Below are 18,121 nucleotides of genomic sequence, written 5' to 3'. Positions count from 1 at the left end.
TTATATGAGATGTCTACAATAGGCAAATCCACAGAAACGGGAAGTAAACTGGTAGTTGTCTAGCATTTGGGAGGTCAGGGGAGGGGGGAGATCTAGGGAAAGGGAAATGACTGCTTGTGGGTACAGGTCTCTATTTGGAGTGATGATAGTATTCTAAAATTGATTATGGTGATAGTTGCACAATTTTGTGAATATACTAAAAACTATTGAATTATAAACTTTAAATGGGTAGTTTGTACTGTATGTGAATTATATCTTAATAAATTTGCTACCAAAAAAAAATCTCTTACCTATTATAAACCTCTTAGCCCAGTGTCTATACATCAAAATGCAATTGACTTTCTTTTGCCCCATGGCACCTTGTTTTTTATCATTATTGTTATTATTATTATCATCCAGAAATTATTAAGTACTTTCCATATACCAGACATTGTACTAAGCACTTTTCAGGGATCTTCCCATCTCATTCTCCCAGCAATTCTTCACGGTAGGAACTCTTGTATTTTTATTTTACTGACCAAGAAAACAAGTCTTAGAGAAGTTTAGTAATTTGTCCAAAGTCACATAGTAAATGGGAAAAGTAATAGCTAAGACTTATTGAGCAATTACTACATTCCAGGCACTGTATTAAGCACTTTGCTTCATGAAACTCATTCAGTCATTACAACAGCTCTATAAGGCAGATCCCGAAACGGAAGCATCGAGAGGTAAACTTGCTAATAAAGATCAGATTGGTGGAAAGTGGGGGAGCTGAGATTTGAACTCAAGTCTGATGCCAGAATTTCCACCATGAACCCCTACATCATATTATCTACCTATTTTAGTATATAACAATGCACTTATTATAGGGGTTCTGGACTGTCTGTTAGGCTGGTATGAGAGCTACTTAAGGGCAGGGTTTCTGTGCTAAGCCTCTCTGCAATCTCTTCCACCATCATCTCCATCCTCAGGACCATACCTTACATTAGATGTTCAATAAGTACCTGCCCTAGAACCAGTCAGTGTGGTAGCGCTGGAGGATGCCATGGTGAATGAGACAGGCAGCTATCCCTACTCTTGCAGAGCTTATAATCTAGAGCCAAATACAAGAGTTTTATTTACAGCTTTTTAAGCAAGTCATTTTAATCACTGCGATAATCCAACGCAGTAGGTTCTATTAACATGCCTGTTTTACAGATGAAGAAACGGAGACTTGGATACCAGAAATGACATGGCCAGGGTCCCGCGGCTAGCAAATGTGTGGGGCCAGTCTAAACCCAGCTCAACCTGACTCAAACGTTACGCTACATTCTGTCTCCGTTTTTTCCCTCTGACTTTTCCCCCTTGTCGGGGCAGGGAGAGAATTAAATAAACTATTCTGCTTGCCCAGCTGAGAACACCCACAGTCTGTCCAGACCTGCTGACTCTCCCACTTTCTCACTGTCGCTTCCAATGACAGCCAGAGTCAGTTTGATGTGTTGGTGAAAGGGGGATGCTTTTGGAGTTTAACGGTTTCAGCACCTGAAGTCGCCTCTCTGCTGTAATTAACAGTTTGATTTAGTCTGGTCAATCAATAATTCCACAATTCTGGGGCTGAAGACAAAGATGCTAAGGGCATGCCTCCTTTATTTTTTTAAATGTTTATTTTGGGAAACTGAAACTGCAGACCTGGAGAACAGAAACCGCAGGTCTGTCCGTGCTGACTGTGGGGGAAGGGATGCCAGTCTGTTGGCAGGGGCTTCCGGTTACACTCAGGCAAAGCATAAAGATGAAGGGCTGGCTAGAGGAGTGGGTCCCATCTATGAGTCCTGTCTGGGGAATAAACTGCCCTTTCCCTAGAGACCAGGTTTTCAAGTATCCCAGGGAAATTGTTTTTGGAGTCAGTGAATGTAGTAGGAAAAGCATTAGACAGGGAGTCAGAAGCCTGGGGCTCCATCTCTGACCTTGAAGCAGGTTCTTCCCCTCTCTGAGCCCTAGTTTATTCATCAGCAAAATGGACGGCAGCCAAATTATTTCAGACATGAGAAATTGGTTTCATTTTTTTTTTTTCCTGTTGATTAGTAGTGGCTGGGGCAGGGCAAGGATAGAACGCTGTGATTGATTAGCGATGTCTGACATGGATACAGCTAATCCGGGAATACAGGAGGAGTGCTATATATCTGCCTTCCCTAAGCTATCCCTAAGTCTCTTCCAGTTTTGGTCTTCTAGGTACTCTCGAACAAGAAGGACAAGAATCAAGAGCTATGCAGCCATCTACAGGTATCAGGCAGCCAAGGGAGGAAGCAGCAAAGTGACAATTTTATTAATAATGATAATACTTGGGAACTTCCCTGGCAGTCCAGTGGTTAAGACTCTGCAATTCCACTGCAGGGGTGATGGTTCCATCCCTGGTCAGGGAACTAAGATCTCACGACACGTGGTCAAAAAAATAAAATAAAATAAAATAAATAAAAAAATGATAACACTTGATTCTATAGGTGGAGGAAAATGTCTGAAAGAATTTACATCAAACCGTAAACCATTAACATCAAACGGGGTGGGGGAGGGGGCATTGACACACATTGTGTGTTAGTATGCGAATGGATTTTTCCTGTGGGTACGGATTCATTTTAACAATCAAAAAACATAGTAAAAGTAATTTGGGTGAGACTAAAGACTTTTTCAAGAATGGTCATAAGAGCATTATTCATAATAGTCAGAAATTGGAAACAATCCAAATGTTCATTAATAGAAGAATGAATAAACTATGATACATTCATACAATGGAATACTACGCAAAGATAAAAAGGGACAAATGACTGATACATGGATGAATTTCAAAAACATTACGTTGAGCAAAAGAAGCTGAACCCCTAAAAATACATACTGTATGATTCCATCTATATGAAGTTCTGGAACAGGCAGAACGAATGCATGAGGAGAGAAGTTGGAATAGTGTTTGTCTTGGGTGGGGGGAAGGGAGCAGATATTGACTGGGAAGCAAGAAATTTTCTGGAGGATGAAAATGTTCTTCCACACCAGCACTGTCCAATAGAACTAAGATGTAATCCAGAGCTGTCAACCACATACAATTGTTAAGATATATTTTACATTAGTTGATATCCAGTGTATATTTGGTCCTTATGGCTCTTCTTAGGTTGGACCAGCTGCATTTCAAGCGCTCAGTAGTCACATGTGGTGAGAGGTCACTTTAGTAGACAACACAGGTCTTCATTTGGGTTGTAGTTATATATAAAAATTCATCAAGCTATGTGCTTAAAATTTGTACATTTCACTTTATGTAAATTATAGCTCAATAAAAAAGAGAATCATACTTTACTAAAAAGCCAAGATTTTAAAAAATTAAAAGGAAGATAGGAAGAGACAGTGGGGATAGAGTAACCAGGCAAAGAAAGAATGAGCTACATCCATAAATCTATTTCCCATCTTAGCAGGGAAATCTACCTGTACTCAGGACCCTCAAGACTGGGTCAGAAAACCACAAAAGATTAACTTTGGCAGAAGCTAATCAAGTGCTTAGTTTTCAGTCTTCAGCATCATATCCTAATTTTTCTAGTGTGTTACGTGTAGCATGTAACTTATCACAGTAAAAGTAAATATAGACAATTTTACTGAATCCTTGACATTTGCTCCAGATGGTGCTAAGAACTTTCCTGCATGATCTCTTTTACTCCTCTTCACAGCCCTCTGAGGTTGGTTCTACTATGATCCTCCCATTTTGCAGACCAGAAAACCCAGGCTCAGGAACTTGTCCAAGGTCACTCAACTCAGAAGTGGCAAAGAAGGGATTTCTATGCAGGCCTTCTGGCTTCTGACCTGGTATTCTTAACTGATACCTCTACTGAAGCTTGAAAACGCTCCACTTGCTTTAAAACAAGAAAGAACAAAATGAAGAAGAAAAAGAAATAAACAAATGAGGAAGAGCAGACTCAAGGTTATGTCTATAAATAACATCACACTTGCTCCCTGACCTTCAGACATGCTCTCCTGGCAGACAGAGGAAGAGCTGGGGTTATATAGAGCCTCAGGCTGTCTTATCTGAATGTCCATGGAATTGTGCGTCACGCGGGAATGTCATTCCACCAGGAGTGTCCCAATTTCACAAAGGTTGAGAACAGCTGCCATGAAGAGCCTCTGATATCTACTTCTTGATTTACAGATGGAGAAATTTAGAGATCCAAAGAGAGAAGGGTCAGGGGGCTTCACTGGTGGCGCAGTGGTTGAGAGTCCGCCTGCCGATGCAGGGGACACGGGTTCGTGCCCTGGTCCGGGAAGATTCCACATGCCGCGGAGTGGCTGGGCCCATGAGCCATGGCCACTGAGCCTGCGCGTCCAGAGCCTGTGCTCCGCAACGGGAGAGGCCACAACAGTGAGAGGCCCGCGTACTGCAAAAAAAAAAAAAAACAAAAAACAAAAAAAAGAGAGAAGGGTCTTGCCCAAGTACTCAGTGGCTCCACCTTTGCCTCTTCACTTTGCATTGAATTAATCCAATATGCCTTTTCCACTGAGTCAGGTCCTTTGGAGGAATCTATACCTGAATGAGACTTGCTGCCAGTCCTTGAGGGGTTTATGCTCCAGTAAAGGGACAAATTACCATATATCAAGTAAAGTATGAGGACCGTAAGAACTTAAGAGAGTTTTGCAGGCTCAGGAGAGGGGGAGTACAGAAAGTTGGAGAGGAAAAGGAAGATTGGCATTTGAGCTGGATCAGAAAGCAGAAATAGAGGAGTGGGCACTCCCTGCATGAGAGCCAGTGGACACCCGTGTTGACTGAATTGTGTACGCATTTCCTACACTGACTGCCTAGCATGGTGCTGGGTCTACATTAAGGCTCAAGCAGTGTTGGTTGACTGATGCAGGATGAACTCACTCACCAGAAATGGAGAGAGAAAGATGCATTCATTCATTCATTCAGCAAATACTTACTAAATGTCTGTTATGTTCCAAGCATAGTTCTAAATGTTTTACCTGGGACTTGAGTCAAATATACCATCACCAGGCCCACCTCTCTTTATCCGACATAACAGAACAACAATAATAGTAAGAGTAGGAGCTATAATTACCATTTATCACATGCGTACAATGTGCCAGGTGCTTTGCTAAGCAATTTACATTAATTGACTCATTTTGTCTTCCCTCCCAAACTGAGGTAGGTACATTTATTAACTTCACTTGACAGAAGAGGAAACCCAGACACTGAATGGACGTATAACATACTAAGGTTACACAGCAAAGAAACAGGGAGCTGGGTGTTTTTTTTGTTTTTTGTTTTGGCTGCGCCTCACGGCTTGCGAGGATCTTAGTTCCCCTACCAGAGATACAACCTGTGCCCCCTGCAGTGGAAGAGCGGAGTCCTAACCGCTGGACTGCCAGGGAATTTCTGGGAGTTGGGATTTTAACACAGGCTGGTTCTAAGCCACTCCAGAATCCAATCACTTCTATGCATCATCTCATCCACCACCAAGTCCAGGTGCCACTCCCTCAGCAAGATGCCTGTAATGTATACCTGTTATTCCGGCAGCTGCTGTTGCCCTCTGCCTCGGCTGAAAACCCTCCAATAGTTTCCTGCACTGGTAGAACAAAATCCAGACCCTTACAGTGGCCCAGAAAACTCCAGATAAACTGGTCTCTGCCTCCCTCTCCAGCTTCATCTCCCCCACACCCTACCTCCCCGCTTTTCTTCGATCATCTGGCCTTACAGAGCCTGGAATCACCAAGTTCTTTCTCATCTGAGGGCCTTTGAACCACCTTCCTCCAGCCAGGAACATCCGTTCCCATCCTGGAGCACCTGCCCTTAGCCTTCTTCTCTGAGCCTGCAGCACCCTTTAGTTAACCTGGAGCACCTTCACCTTAGCCTAGACACCCTTCCCCAGCCTGATCATGCTTCCTCCACCCAGGAACATCCCTCCCTCCTTTCTGTGCCTGGTTCCTTCCTTTCCATCTTTCACATTTCCGGATAAATGTCACTTCCCCATGAGACCTTCCCTCATCACTTCTCTGATCCTTTATTCCTTTGCCTTTTCCTCACTCCTTCTCCCTTGTAGCACCTGCCACAGTGAGGATTCCTGTGTGCCTATTGCTCGGTTAACACCTGTGTATCCCTAGGTCATAAGCTGTTTTAACGACAGTTTTCTTCTGTTCCCCGTCGTATGGCTGCCACATAGAAGGCACGCTACAAATCTTGGTAGAATGAACAAATAGGCAAATAGGGCGGTAGACACATTACCCTCTTTAGGTGTCAAGGAATACTAATAATCACTGTTATGTTTCAAGCTCTTCTTGCAGGGCAAGAACTTTCACGAGCTGTTTCATTTACTCAGTAGATAACGCTATGGTGCAAGTATAATTATTATTATCTCCATTTGACAGATGAGGACTCTGAGGTTCAGAGAAGTGTTACCACCTGGCCAAGGTCACATGGCTGGTAAGAGAAAGAGCAGGCCACCCAGGCCTCTCCACTCAAGGTACCTCTGTCTCACCCATCACACAACACTGCTTCTCAGAATGCGGGCCTGCCCATTCCAGGATTGCCTCTCCCCGCTTCCCTCCCCTATCCCTTCCTTCACTTCCTCCAACGAGGGGTACCTGCCTTGAATTCTTCAGCTAGAAGAAGAGGATCAAAAGGTCTGTCAGGGCCTGGCTCCTTAGTATAGTAATAATGATCATTGTTATTGTTTATAGAAACATTACCAGGTGCCAGACCCTGTACTCACTTGTAACACAAACCACCCTGCGAAGTAAGAACTATACTATCTGAGGCTCAGAAAAGCAAAGCCATTTGCCTGAGTTTACACAGTTAGGAGATAGAGCCAGGGTTCAAATACCTGCCCCTCTGACGTCAGACTTTGTAACCCAGAAGAGGGAAGTCGGATCCAATCTGGAGCATTCACTCCCAGGCCTTCCCGCCAGCAGTCCCAGCTGTTCCTTTAGAAGGACTGCTGACCTTGCCCTGTCATCAGGACCAGCAGGCCCCAGAGAGGGGCGAGAGCCCTGGGAGCACTGAAGACGATCCACCAAGGAAAGACCAGGCCTTCTAGATGTATTTTGTTCTATTTCGTCCATTTTTGTTTGTTTGGCCCTGCCATGGGGCTCATGGGATCTTAGTTCCCCTACCAGGGATTGAACCTGGGCCCTCGGCAGTGAGAGTGCAGAGTTCTAACCGCTGGACTGCCAGGGAATTCCCTATCTCATCTTTAAAAATTATCTTTTGTGTATGTTTTATAACATAGATATTATTGTACATGTATATTTTATAAATAAGTATATCTACAGGGACTTCCCTGGCAGTCCAGAGGTTAAGACTTCCACTGCAGGCAGTGCGGGTTCCATCCTTGGGCAGGGAACTAAGATCCCACATGCCCAGGGTGTGGCCAAAAATAAATAAATAAATTAAATAAGTACATCTACATATACTAGAGATATGGGCTCAAAGGTGATTTCCTCTTAGGGGTGTATGATCACAAAAATTTGGAGATCATTGGTTAAGGCAGCCAGGACACGGATTAAAAACAATTGATAGAATATCTAGAAGCAAAACAATGAAGTTAGGTCCCTACCTCACACTATATTTAAAAATTTACTCAAAATAGATCGAAGGGGCTTCCCTGGTGGCACAGTGGTTAAGAATCCGCCTGCTGATGCAGGGGACATGGGTTCGAGCCCTGGTCTGAGAAGATCCCACATGCCGTGGAGCAACTAAGCCCGTGAGCCACAACTACTGAGCCTGTGCTCTAGAGCCCGCAAGCCACAACTACTGAGTCCGTGTGCCACAACTACTGAAGCCCATGTGCCTAGAGCCAGTGCTCCACAACAAAGCGAAGCCACCACAGTGAGAAGCCCATGCACCACAACAAAGAGGAGCTCCCGCTCGCTGCAACTAGAGAAAGCCCACGTGCAGCAACGAAGACACAATGCAGTCAAAAATAAATAAATAAATTTACTTAAAAAAATTTTTTTAAATTAAAAAACCAAAATAGATCGAAGACCTAAAGCTATAAAACTCTTAGAAGATGGGCTTCCCTCGTGGCGCAGTGGTTGAGAGTCCGCCTGCCGATGCAGGGGATGCGGGTTCGTGCCCCGGTCCGGGAGGATCCCACATGCCGCGGAGAGGCTGGGCCCGTGAGCCATGGCCGCTGGGCCTGCGCGTCCGGAGCCTGTGCTCCACAACGGGAGAGGCCACAGCAGTGAGAGGCCCGCGTACCGCAAAAAAAAAAAAAAAAAAAAAAAAAAAACTCTTAGAAGAAAACATAGGAGTGAATCTTTGTGACCTTGGATTTGGCAATGGATTCTTAGTTATGTCGCCCAAAGCACAAACAACAAAAGAAAAAATAAACAGACTTCATCAAAATTAAAAATTTTGTGCATCAAAGGACACTATCAAGAAAGTGAAAATACAACTGACAAAATGGTAGAAAATGTTTGCAAATTATATATAAGGGTCTAGTCTCCAGAATATATATAGAACTCTTACAATTCAATAATAAAAAGATAAACCACCTAATTAAAAGTGGACAAAAGACATGACTAGATAATTCTGTAAAGAAGATATACAAATGGCCAATAAGCGCATGAAAAGCTGCTCAACGTCATTACCCATAACAAACAAAAATGCAAATCAAAACCACAATGAGATACCACTTCACACACACTAGGATAGCTACAGCAAAAAAAAAAAAAAAAAATTAAGAGGGAAATTGTAAGTACTGGTAAGAATGTGGAGAAATTGGAATCTTCCATGCATTGTCATAGGTATGTAAAATGGCTTGATGCTGTGGAATGCACTTTGGTAGTTCTTCAAAAAGTTAAACAGAATTACCATATGACCCAGCTCCTAGGTATATACCCAAAAGAATTGAAAACAGGTATTCAAACAAAACTTGTACATAAATGACTATAGCAGCACTATTCACAATTGCCAAAAGATGGAAACAACACAAATGTCCATCAAGGAATGAATGGATAAACAAATTGTGGTATATCCATGTGGGGGAATATAATTCAACCATAAAAAGGAATGAAGCACTGATACCTGCTACAACATGATTAACTTCAAAAACATGATGTTAGGGGCTTCCCTGGTGGCACAGTGGTTAAGGATCCGCCTGCCAATGCAGGGGACGTGGGTTCCAGCCGTGGTCCGGGAAGATCCCACATGCCACAGAGCAACTAAGCCCATGTGCCACAACTACTGAGCCTGCGCTCTAGAGCCCGCGAGCCACAACTACTGAGCCCGCATGCCACAACTACTAAAGACCACATGCCTAGAGCCCGTGCTCCGCAACAAGAGAAGCCACCGCAATGAGAAGTCTGCACACCACAACGAAGAGTAGCCCCCACTCACCACAACTAGAGAAAGCCCGCGTGCAGCAGTGAAGACCCAACGCAGCCAAAAATAAATACATAAATTTATTAAAACAAAACATGATGCTATGTGAAAGAACCCAGAGACAAAAAGGTCACATATTTTATGATTCCATTCATGTGAAATATCCAGAGCAGGCAAATCCATAGAGACAAAAAGGAGGTTAGCAGTTGCTAGGGGCCAAAGGAGGGTGGAATGGGAGTAACTACTTAACAGGAACGGGGGTTGCCTTTGGAGTGATGAAAATATTTTGGAACTGGATAGAAGTGATGTTGCATAACATTTTGAGTGTACTAAATGCAATGGAATAGTATACTTTACATGGTTAAGTTAACCTCAATAAAACAAAATTAATTATTATAAAAGAAATACATGATTGTGGTAAGAAAATATTTTTTCCAACAGGACAGAATGGTACTGAGGTCTCTTCCCACTCCCCATTTCCACTCCCCAAAGGAAATAAACACAAATACAATTTATTATGTATTCATCTTCAAATATTTTCTACCCGTATAGAAATGTGCAGTACGTGTGTGTGTGTGTAGACGTTTCCTTTTTCTCTTACACAAACGGGATTATGTTATGCTCAGTATTGCCTTTTTTCGCTTGGCAATATATCAATGACTGTTCCATTTCAATACATTCTTTTTTTTTTTTTGGAAACTAAGCTGTTTATTTTTTCTTTTTAGTCTTTTTTTTAAGTGTACAGTTTTTCTCATTGAAGTATAGTTGATTTACAATGTTGGGCCAATGTGTGCTGTACAGCAAAGTGACTCAGTTATACGCATATATACATTCTTTTTTTTAATATTCTTTTCCAGTATGGTTTATCTCAGGTATTGAGTATAGTTCCCTGTGCTATACATTAGGACCCTGCTGTTTATTCATTCTAAATGTAATAGTTTGCATCTACCAACCCCAAACTCCCAGTTCATCCCTCTTCCTCCCCCCTCCCCTTTGGCAACCACAAGTCTGTTCTCTATGTCTATGAGTCTCAACACATTCTTCTTAATGGCTCCATTATATGAAAGTGCTCTCCCATCTCTCCATCTTTAGAGTTCTGCGTTCCAACTCCCATTCTGCCACAGACTTGCCCATGACTTTGACCTCGGTTGTTGCTTCTTCACACAGCATTGTGAGGAGTCTTTAAAACCCAGCAGGTGCCTGGCCCCTTGGGCTTTGTGAGAATGACAGCTCCTTTCTCCCTCACCCTGCCCTACTCTGGGACCAGCTGAGGGTACTGAAGCGTAATGCTCATGCTCTAGAGTCTAGAGTCCCCCTCTTACTAGCTGTGTGACCTCAGGCAAGTTCCCTAACCCTTCTGAGCCTCAGGTTCCTCGGTTGCATTGAGGATTGTAACAGCCTTCCAGGAGGATGCACGGGAAACACTGAGCCCAGCCCAGAGGCTGGCGTCATAGGATCTTTCAGGAAGAAAAGGTGGGTTGAGCCCTGGGCCTGTGGCCACCTGTCTTTGGGTAGGGCTCTAACACAGGGTGCTGAGGCGGGAAGGTGAGGCCAAGCTGGGCGGCCCTGAGAACCCAGGAAGGAGGCGAGGCTGGAGTGGAAACGATTAGAATGAGAACAAACTGGCCCCTGAATAGAAGCTTTTATTCCTGCCGGAGAGGGCTTTGTTCCCCAAACACGTGACACACAAAAGCCTCTACTTGAATTTGGGAACCCTAATTGGTTCTCAGGTGGGGGAGGAGAGGGGTGTCCAGATTTAGGGATTCCTTAAAGGGACAATGCTAGGGAGAGCTGGGCTTAGGGTTCTTTTCTCATTGTCAGGGGGAGGGGATGGGGTGGAGTGGAGGGAGAAGAGCTGGACCAGTGGGGGTGGGGGAGCAGTTCAGAAGAGGAGGGGGAGGGGAAAGGAGGGGAGATGGGAAAAGAGGGAGAAGGTGGAGAAACTCACAGGCTCCCACCCCCTGGCTCAGTGCTTGGAAAATAGTAAGTGCTGAGGGAAGAAAAGGAAGGAAGGAAGGAAGAAAGGAAGGAAGGGAGGGAGGAAGGAAGGGAGAGAGGGAGGGAGAAAGGAAGGGAGGGAGGGAGGGAGGGAAAAGGAGGAAGGGAGGGAGGGAGCAAGGGAGGGAGAGAGGGAGGGAGGAAAGGAGGGAGGGAGGGAGAAAGGGAGGGAGGGAGAAAGGAAGGGAGGGAGGGAGGGAGGGAGGGAAAGGGAGGAAGGGAGGGAGGGAGCAAGGGAGGGAGGGAGCAAGGGAGGGAGGAAGGAAGGAAGGAAGGACGGAAGGAGGGAGGGAAGGAAGGAGGGAAGGAGGGAGGGAGGGAGGGAGGGAAAGAGGGAGGGAGGGAAAGAGGGAGGGAGGGAGGGAGAGAGGGAGGGAGGGAGGGAAGAAAAGCACGCTTCTTACCAAATCCCATAAGCCTTGCCTGGATAAGGCCCTTCCTCCTTCCCCAACCTCTTCCCCCCCCACTCTCTCTCCCATGCTGCAGACACAATGCTGCCTTTTGGCTCCTGGGATACCCCAAGCTCCACCCTGCCCCAGGATCTTTGCACTTGCTCTTTTTTTTTGGCTGCATTGGGTCTTTGTTGCTGCGTGCGGGGCTTTCTCTGGTTGCAGCGAGCAGGTGTTACTCTTAGTTGTTGTGCATGGGCTTCTCACTGCGGTGGCTTCTCTTGTTTTGGAGCACAGGCTTTAGGCTCACGGGCTTCAATAGCTGCAGCACGCAGGCTCAGTAGGTGTGGCTCATGGGCTCTAGAGCGGAGGATCAGTAGTTGTGGCACACGGGCTAGTTGCTCCGCAGCATGTGGGATCTTCCTGGACCAGGGATGGAACCCGTGTCCCCTGCATTGGCAGGCAGATTCTTAACCACTGCACCACCAGGGAAGTGCTTTGCACTTGCTCTTCCCTCAACCTGGTATGCTCTCCTGCCTCCCCTCCAATCTTCCCACAGCTATCCTGAAGTTCAAGTATCACTTCCTCAAGAGAAGTCTTCTTGGACCCCCATGATTCTAGCTCATCACCTTGTTTGACTGTCTTCAAGGCCCTTATCACTTACAGAAATTACTTGCCTATTGTCAGATTCCAACTCCAGGAGAGCAGAATGATGGACTATGTCCATCTTGTGCCCATCCCTGTCCCCAGCACTCAGCACAAAACTTAACACACAGCAGATGGTCAAGAGACCTGAGGAAAGTGGCAGTGGCTGCTGTCACTTCCCAGCCCCCAGAGCCATTGTTTTTAGGGTCAGCTGGGCTCATGACTCCCTTTGAAACTTTCTAGTTGGGTGGCCTTGGGCTAGTCACTCTCTGCCTTCATTTTCCTCTTCTTCAAACAGTACAGAACCCACTTCGCAGGGGTATCTTGAGAGTTGAAGAGAGAATGTAAGCACCGAGCAAAGATTGGCATATAATGAGCACCTGATAAAAAATAGCCACGGGGCTTCCCTGGTGGCGCAGTGGTTGAGAGTCTGCCTGCCGATGCAGGGGACACAGGTTCGTGCCCCGATCCGGGAAGATCCCACATGCCGCGAAGCGGCTGGGCCCGTGAGCCACGGCCGCTGAGCCTGCGCGTCCGGAGCCTGCGATCGCAACGGGAGAGGCCACAACAGTGAGAGGCCTGCGTACCGCAAACAAACAAACAAACAAACAAAATAGCCACATAGGTAATAGCACAGTAGATATTTCTATGGAAGGCGGAGAAAGGATTCCCATTTGCTTGTCCCCAGCCGTGTGACAGGCACTCCCATATGGTATTTTAGTGAATGCTTATAAATAATGTTTTAAACAGGCTTTGTTTTTTGTTTTTTTTGGGGGGGTGCTGCGCCGGGTGGCTTGTGGGATCTTAGTTCCCCGACCAGGGATTGAACCCTTGCCCTTGGCAGTGAAAGCACGGAGTGGAGTCCTAACCACTGGACCTCCAGGGAATTCCCCTGAAACCGGTTTTGATTGTCCCCATATTACAGATGAGAAAACTGAGCCTCAGAGTGGTTAAGAGACTTGCCCAAGATCACACAGGTGATAAGCAGCAGAGTTAGGATTTGAAACCAGCTCTATCCCTGTGCTCCGCCCATTCTCATCCAAAGTCTTTCTTTGACTCCCGGTGTCGAAGGCTGGAGGGGCAAGGAGAGATTCAGCAACCTGAGGGTAGGAATGGGCAGAAGAAAGACCCTGAGGGACCCGCAAAGATGAGGCCCTCCATTAGGACCAGCCCAGGGCCTCATTATACGGGTAGGTAGAGTCCTGCATTCTGAAGCCATGGGCTCTGTGCTTCAGCTACGTATTCGAGCACCTACTCTGTGCCATGCACCAGGATACAGCTCTGAACAGGACATATCCTACAGTTGTGCACTAATGGAACCAAGGAGGATTGAAACAATCAGTTTGAAATCCCGAGTGAGCATAATCATTTTCCCTATGGCCTGGGGTGATGGTACCCACACTTTGCCAGAGCTGAAGGTATTATCGGGGACTTTTCCTGCTCCCAGCTCCAGCCTGGGCCCTGGGTGCAGGGTCCCTTTAAGAATTGTGTCCCCCTCCCTCTCTGCGCCCGCCCCCCCCCATAATTAGCCAGCTAAAGAAAGAGCTGGCTCCAAATGGGATTGTGCAGACCCAGCTTTGGGCCCTGAGGACGTGGGATCGAGGATTGTTATGCTAATCGCCTGAGATCAGCAGTTCCCGTGCCCTTCAGATGGCAGGTAGTGATGCCGGGCTCTGCCCAGCGGCTGTGGCTGTAGTTCTGCAAGGGAGCCGGCCTTTTCCTCCTGCTTCCTGCTTCCTCTGCCTCCCCGCTGCAACTTACCCCGTAGGACTCGCCCTGTCTGTCTTCCACCCTGCCTCGTGGCTGGGATGCTTGGCCTCTCCTAGAAATGTCCAGCCCAGCTCTTTCCACTCTCCAAAGAGAAATGGGTCTTATTGTCACCTGCTTGCCTGTGGAGTGGGTGCTGGTGGGAGATGCAGATGCAGGAGGAGAAGGTACCCCGTTCCTCCTTATAGCCCACTCTCATTTCTGGCACTGAGCCTCATCTTTCCTGGGTACTTCCTGCCCCCCATCTGGAAACTGGGGCTTGGCCACTTACTATCTATGCCATCATGAGCAAGTGACTGCCTCCCAGAGCCTCGGTTTCCTCATCAGTAAAATAGGTTGATAATAATAGTACCTATCACAAAGGATTGAAATGCAGATGGAATGAGAGCTGGCATTGAACATACCCAGCTCATCAGTTGCTACTATCAACCCAGAGGTTGATAGTAGCCCTGGTGTAGCGTGTCAGCCTTGTGCTGAGTCCTTTTTTACGGCATTATCCCATTTTGCCTTTCAACCGTCCTGGGAGGTAATTATCATTATCACCTCCATTTTACAGATGAAGAAACTGAGGCTCAAAGGAGCAAATTCACTTGCCCAGGATCCACCCCGAGCTGGCCTGTTCTCTTAACCTCTATTCTGCAGTTTGGCATGTAGCCATCCACCCTGCAGAAGGTGAGCTTGGTTGGTATGAAAGATGCTCACATAAATGTGTAATAGTTATATATTTAATGTGCAAGAGAATAAAATAATAAAACTGGCATTTCAAGCCTATGAAATAGTATTCACAAATAGTATTGCTTAGGTTAAATATATTTACATCCGTACAATGACTTGCACAAGTCTGATCATAGCAGTATTATTCATAGTAGCCAAAAACCGGGAAACAGCTGAGACATCCATCAACAATAGAATGGATGAACAAACCGTAGTACAGTCATACAATGGAATAAACTTACGGATCCAAGCCACAAAGTGGGTGAAACTCACAGACAGAATATTGGATGAAAGGAGCCAGATTCAAGAGAGTACACACTATACAATTCCATTTATATGAAGTTCAAGAACAGAGGGAAGTCAGATTAGCGGCTGCCGACTGGGGAGGGTCTCAACAGGGAACCTTCTGGGGTGATGGAAATACAGTGTATCTTGATCTGGTGTGATCACATGGGTGTCTGCGTAGGTAAAAATGCATCTGGAGGTACATTTAATATTTATTCAAGTTGATGTATGTAATGTTTGCACCAGTAGATCACTGTTAATAATTTAAGTTTAAAAATAATAAATTCATTTAAAGAAAAGTAGTGAATAAATAGTTCAGGGCATATGCAGATATGGCCAAAAAGCAAAAAAAACTCCAGTGACTGAAGTTGGGAGAAGTATCCAGCCTAAGTTTTATTCCGCTTCCCCTTCTCATAGAGCGCCAGATAAACATACTGGAAGCCTAGTGAAATTTGAATTTCAGATAAAAAACCGAACACTTTTAAGGTATAAGTATGTCCCATGCAATATTTGGGACATGCGCTGATTTTTTTTCTTTGCTTTTATGTGTTGTTTACCAGAAATTCACATTTATTTGGGCGTCCTGTATTTTTATTTGCTAAATCTGGCAACCCTAGCCTCTCGGGACCCCACCCGGTCTCGCAGCCCGGTGCCCACCGCAGGCGGGAGCGCCCGGCGCGGTGCAGTCACGCCGGGCGCAGCCTGGCAACGCGGCCACAAAGGGAGCCCGGGAGGCGGAATCTTTCCACATGCCTGATCAATGGGGGCGCGGAGACGGCGGCGCAAACAGGCCTGAGACAGGCGCACAAAGAGGAGGCCCCTCGGCCGCTCCCGCCTTCCATTGATCCCGACCCTTTGTGGCTCGGACAAACGGGGGCACGGCGCCTCGCGGGTACTGGCGCATTCTCCTTAGGGGGAGAGGCCCTAAGGCCCGGGAGGACCCCCGCCCCGCCAGCCCGCCCCACCGTTCCCCCTCCTGTGGGCTCCAGGCCTCAGGTGTGTGTTGGGGGTGTCCAGATCCCTTCAGGGCCACTGGGCAGGGCACAGGGTGGGGTCGGACCAGGCCAAGGAAGGCTGTAGTCCAAAAAGGTCTGGAGCCTGCCAAGTGGGGTCTGCCACCCACATCCGGTCTCTTGAGGACGCCCCAGTCTGCCCTGGCAGGCCTTCTGTCCCCCCGGTTACAGGCAGGCCTTGCAGTCCTTATTTTTTTTATTTATTGAACAAATATTTATTGAGCATTTGCTCCAAGCTGTTCCCACTCTCCTGCCCCCATGGCCATTTAAACTGGCCACTTAAACTCCTCTTCCAAGTTATCACCTCTCTGGGAAAGCATCCCTGACCCCTCTCCCACCCCCAGGTCAGGTAGGGACTCCCCCTCTCTCACTGTGTGTGTGCCGCCTTCCATCATAGTAGGAACAGCTGACAATTATTGAACACTTACTATGCTCTCTGTGCTAAGCATGTGACGTTACCTGTCTCTTTTATCCTCACAACAGCCCTCTAGGTGAGAGCGGCTATGATCTCCACTTTCCAGAGGCGGGAACTGAAGGTCGGTATGTTAAGGTTGTCACCCAAGGTCACACAGCTAGCAAGGAGCAGAGTGAGGATTTGAACGCGGGCAGTAGATTCCAGAGCCCAGGCATCCTCCCCACTGTGCAAGCTTCCAGGCTCTGTTCAGGATTCATTACTGTGACCCAGCTGGCACATCCCTGATGTCTCACTTACCCCATCGGAACATTGACTGCACTGTCTTATTGTGTCTATTTGCCTATTTTCTTCTGTTTTCCCCACTAAAGGGATAGGTCTGTGACCTCAGCACCCAGCACAAATAAAGGTGCCCAAGGTATATTTGTTGATCGGCACTATTGGGTTTGAGAACATTTTGCTAGGCCCTGGGAGAGGGAAGAGGGAGGAAAACCTAAAGGTGAATCTGATACAGTTTCTGCCCACAAATGAGCTTGAAATCAGACACTCAAATAATATAAGAAGGGTTGCAGGGCTCGGGAGTGCTCCGGAGTCTGGTGCACAGTTTTTTTCCCCTTTAAAAACTATCAACTTGGGGCTTCCCTGGTGGCGCAGTGGTTAAGAATCTGCCTGCCAATGCAGGGGACATGGGTTCGAGCCCTGGTCCGAGAGGATCCCACATGCCGCGGAGCAACTGAGCCCATGCGCCGCAACTACTGAGCCTGCACTCTAGAGCCTGCGAGCCACAACTACTGAGTCCGTGTGCCACAACTACTGAAGCCCATGTGCCTAGAGCCCATGCTCCGCAACAACTCACTGTAACTAGAGAAAGCCTGCACACAGCAACAAAGTCCCAACACAGCCTAAAATAAAATAATTTAAAAAAACAAAAACAAAAAAAACAAAAACAAAACAATCAACTTTATTGAGATACAATTTACATGAAATAAAATGCACCCATCTTAAGTGTCCAGTTCAGTGAGGATTGGCAAATGCATACACCCATGGAACAAGCATCCCTGTCAGATGTAAAACATTTCCATCTCCCCAAAAAGTTCTCCTGTGCCCCTTTGCAGTCAGTGCCCGCTCTCCCACCCACCCACCCCCCATCCCCGGTTCCCAGGCAACCACTGATCCGCTTTCTGTCACTATAGGTTAGTTTGCATTTTCTAGAATTTCATATAAATGAAATCATACAATGTGTACTCTCTTGTGTCTGGCTTTTTCCGCTCAAATGCTAGTTTGGAGATTCAACCATGCTGTTGAATGACCCCTTAGTTTCAAATCCCCTCTTTCCTGACCTCTTTGAGATTCAGTCTCTTCATCTATAAGATGGGAATGGATGCTGTGAGGGTTTTTTTTTTTTCTTTTAATTAATTAATTTATTTATTTTGTCTGCGTTGGTTTTTCGTTGCTGCATGCAGGCTTTCTCTAGTTGCAGCAAGCGAGGGCTACTCTTTGTTGCAGTGTGCAGGCTTCTCACTGTGGTGGCTTCTCTTGTTGCGGAGCACGGGTTCTAGGTGCGTGGGCTTCAGTAGTTGTGGCTCACGGGCTC

This window comes from Pseudorca crassidens, chromosome 12 (genome assembly GCF_039906515.1).
Source record: "Pseudorca crassidens isolate mPseCra1 chromosome 12, mPseCra1.hap1, whole genome shotgun sequence".
Lineage (NCBI taxonomy): Eukaryota > Metazoa > Chordata > Mammalia > Artiodactyla > Delphinidae > Pseudorca > Pseudorca crassidens.
Note: the sequence above shows the minus strand (reverse complement) of the source record.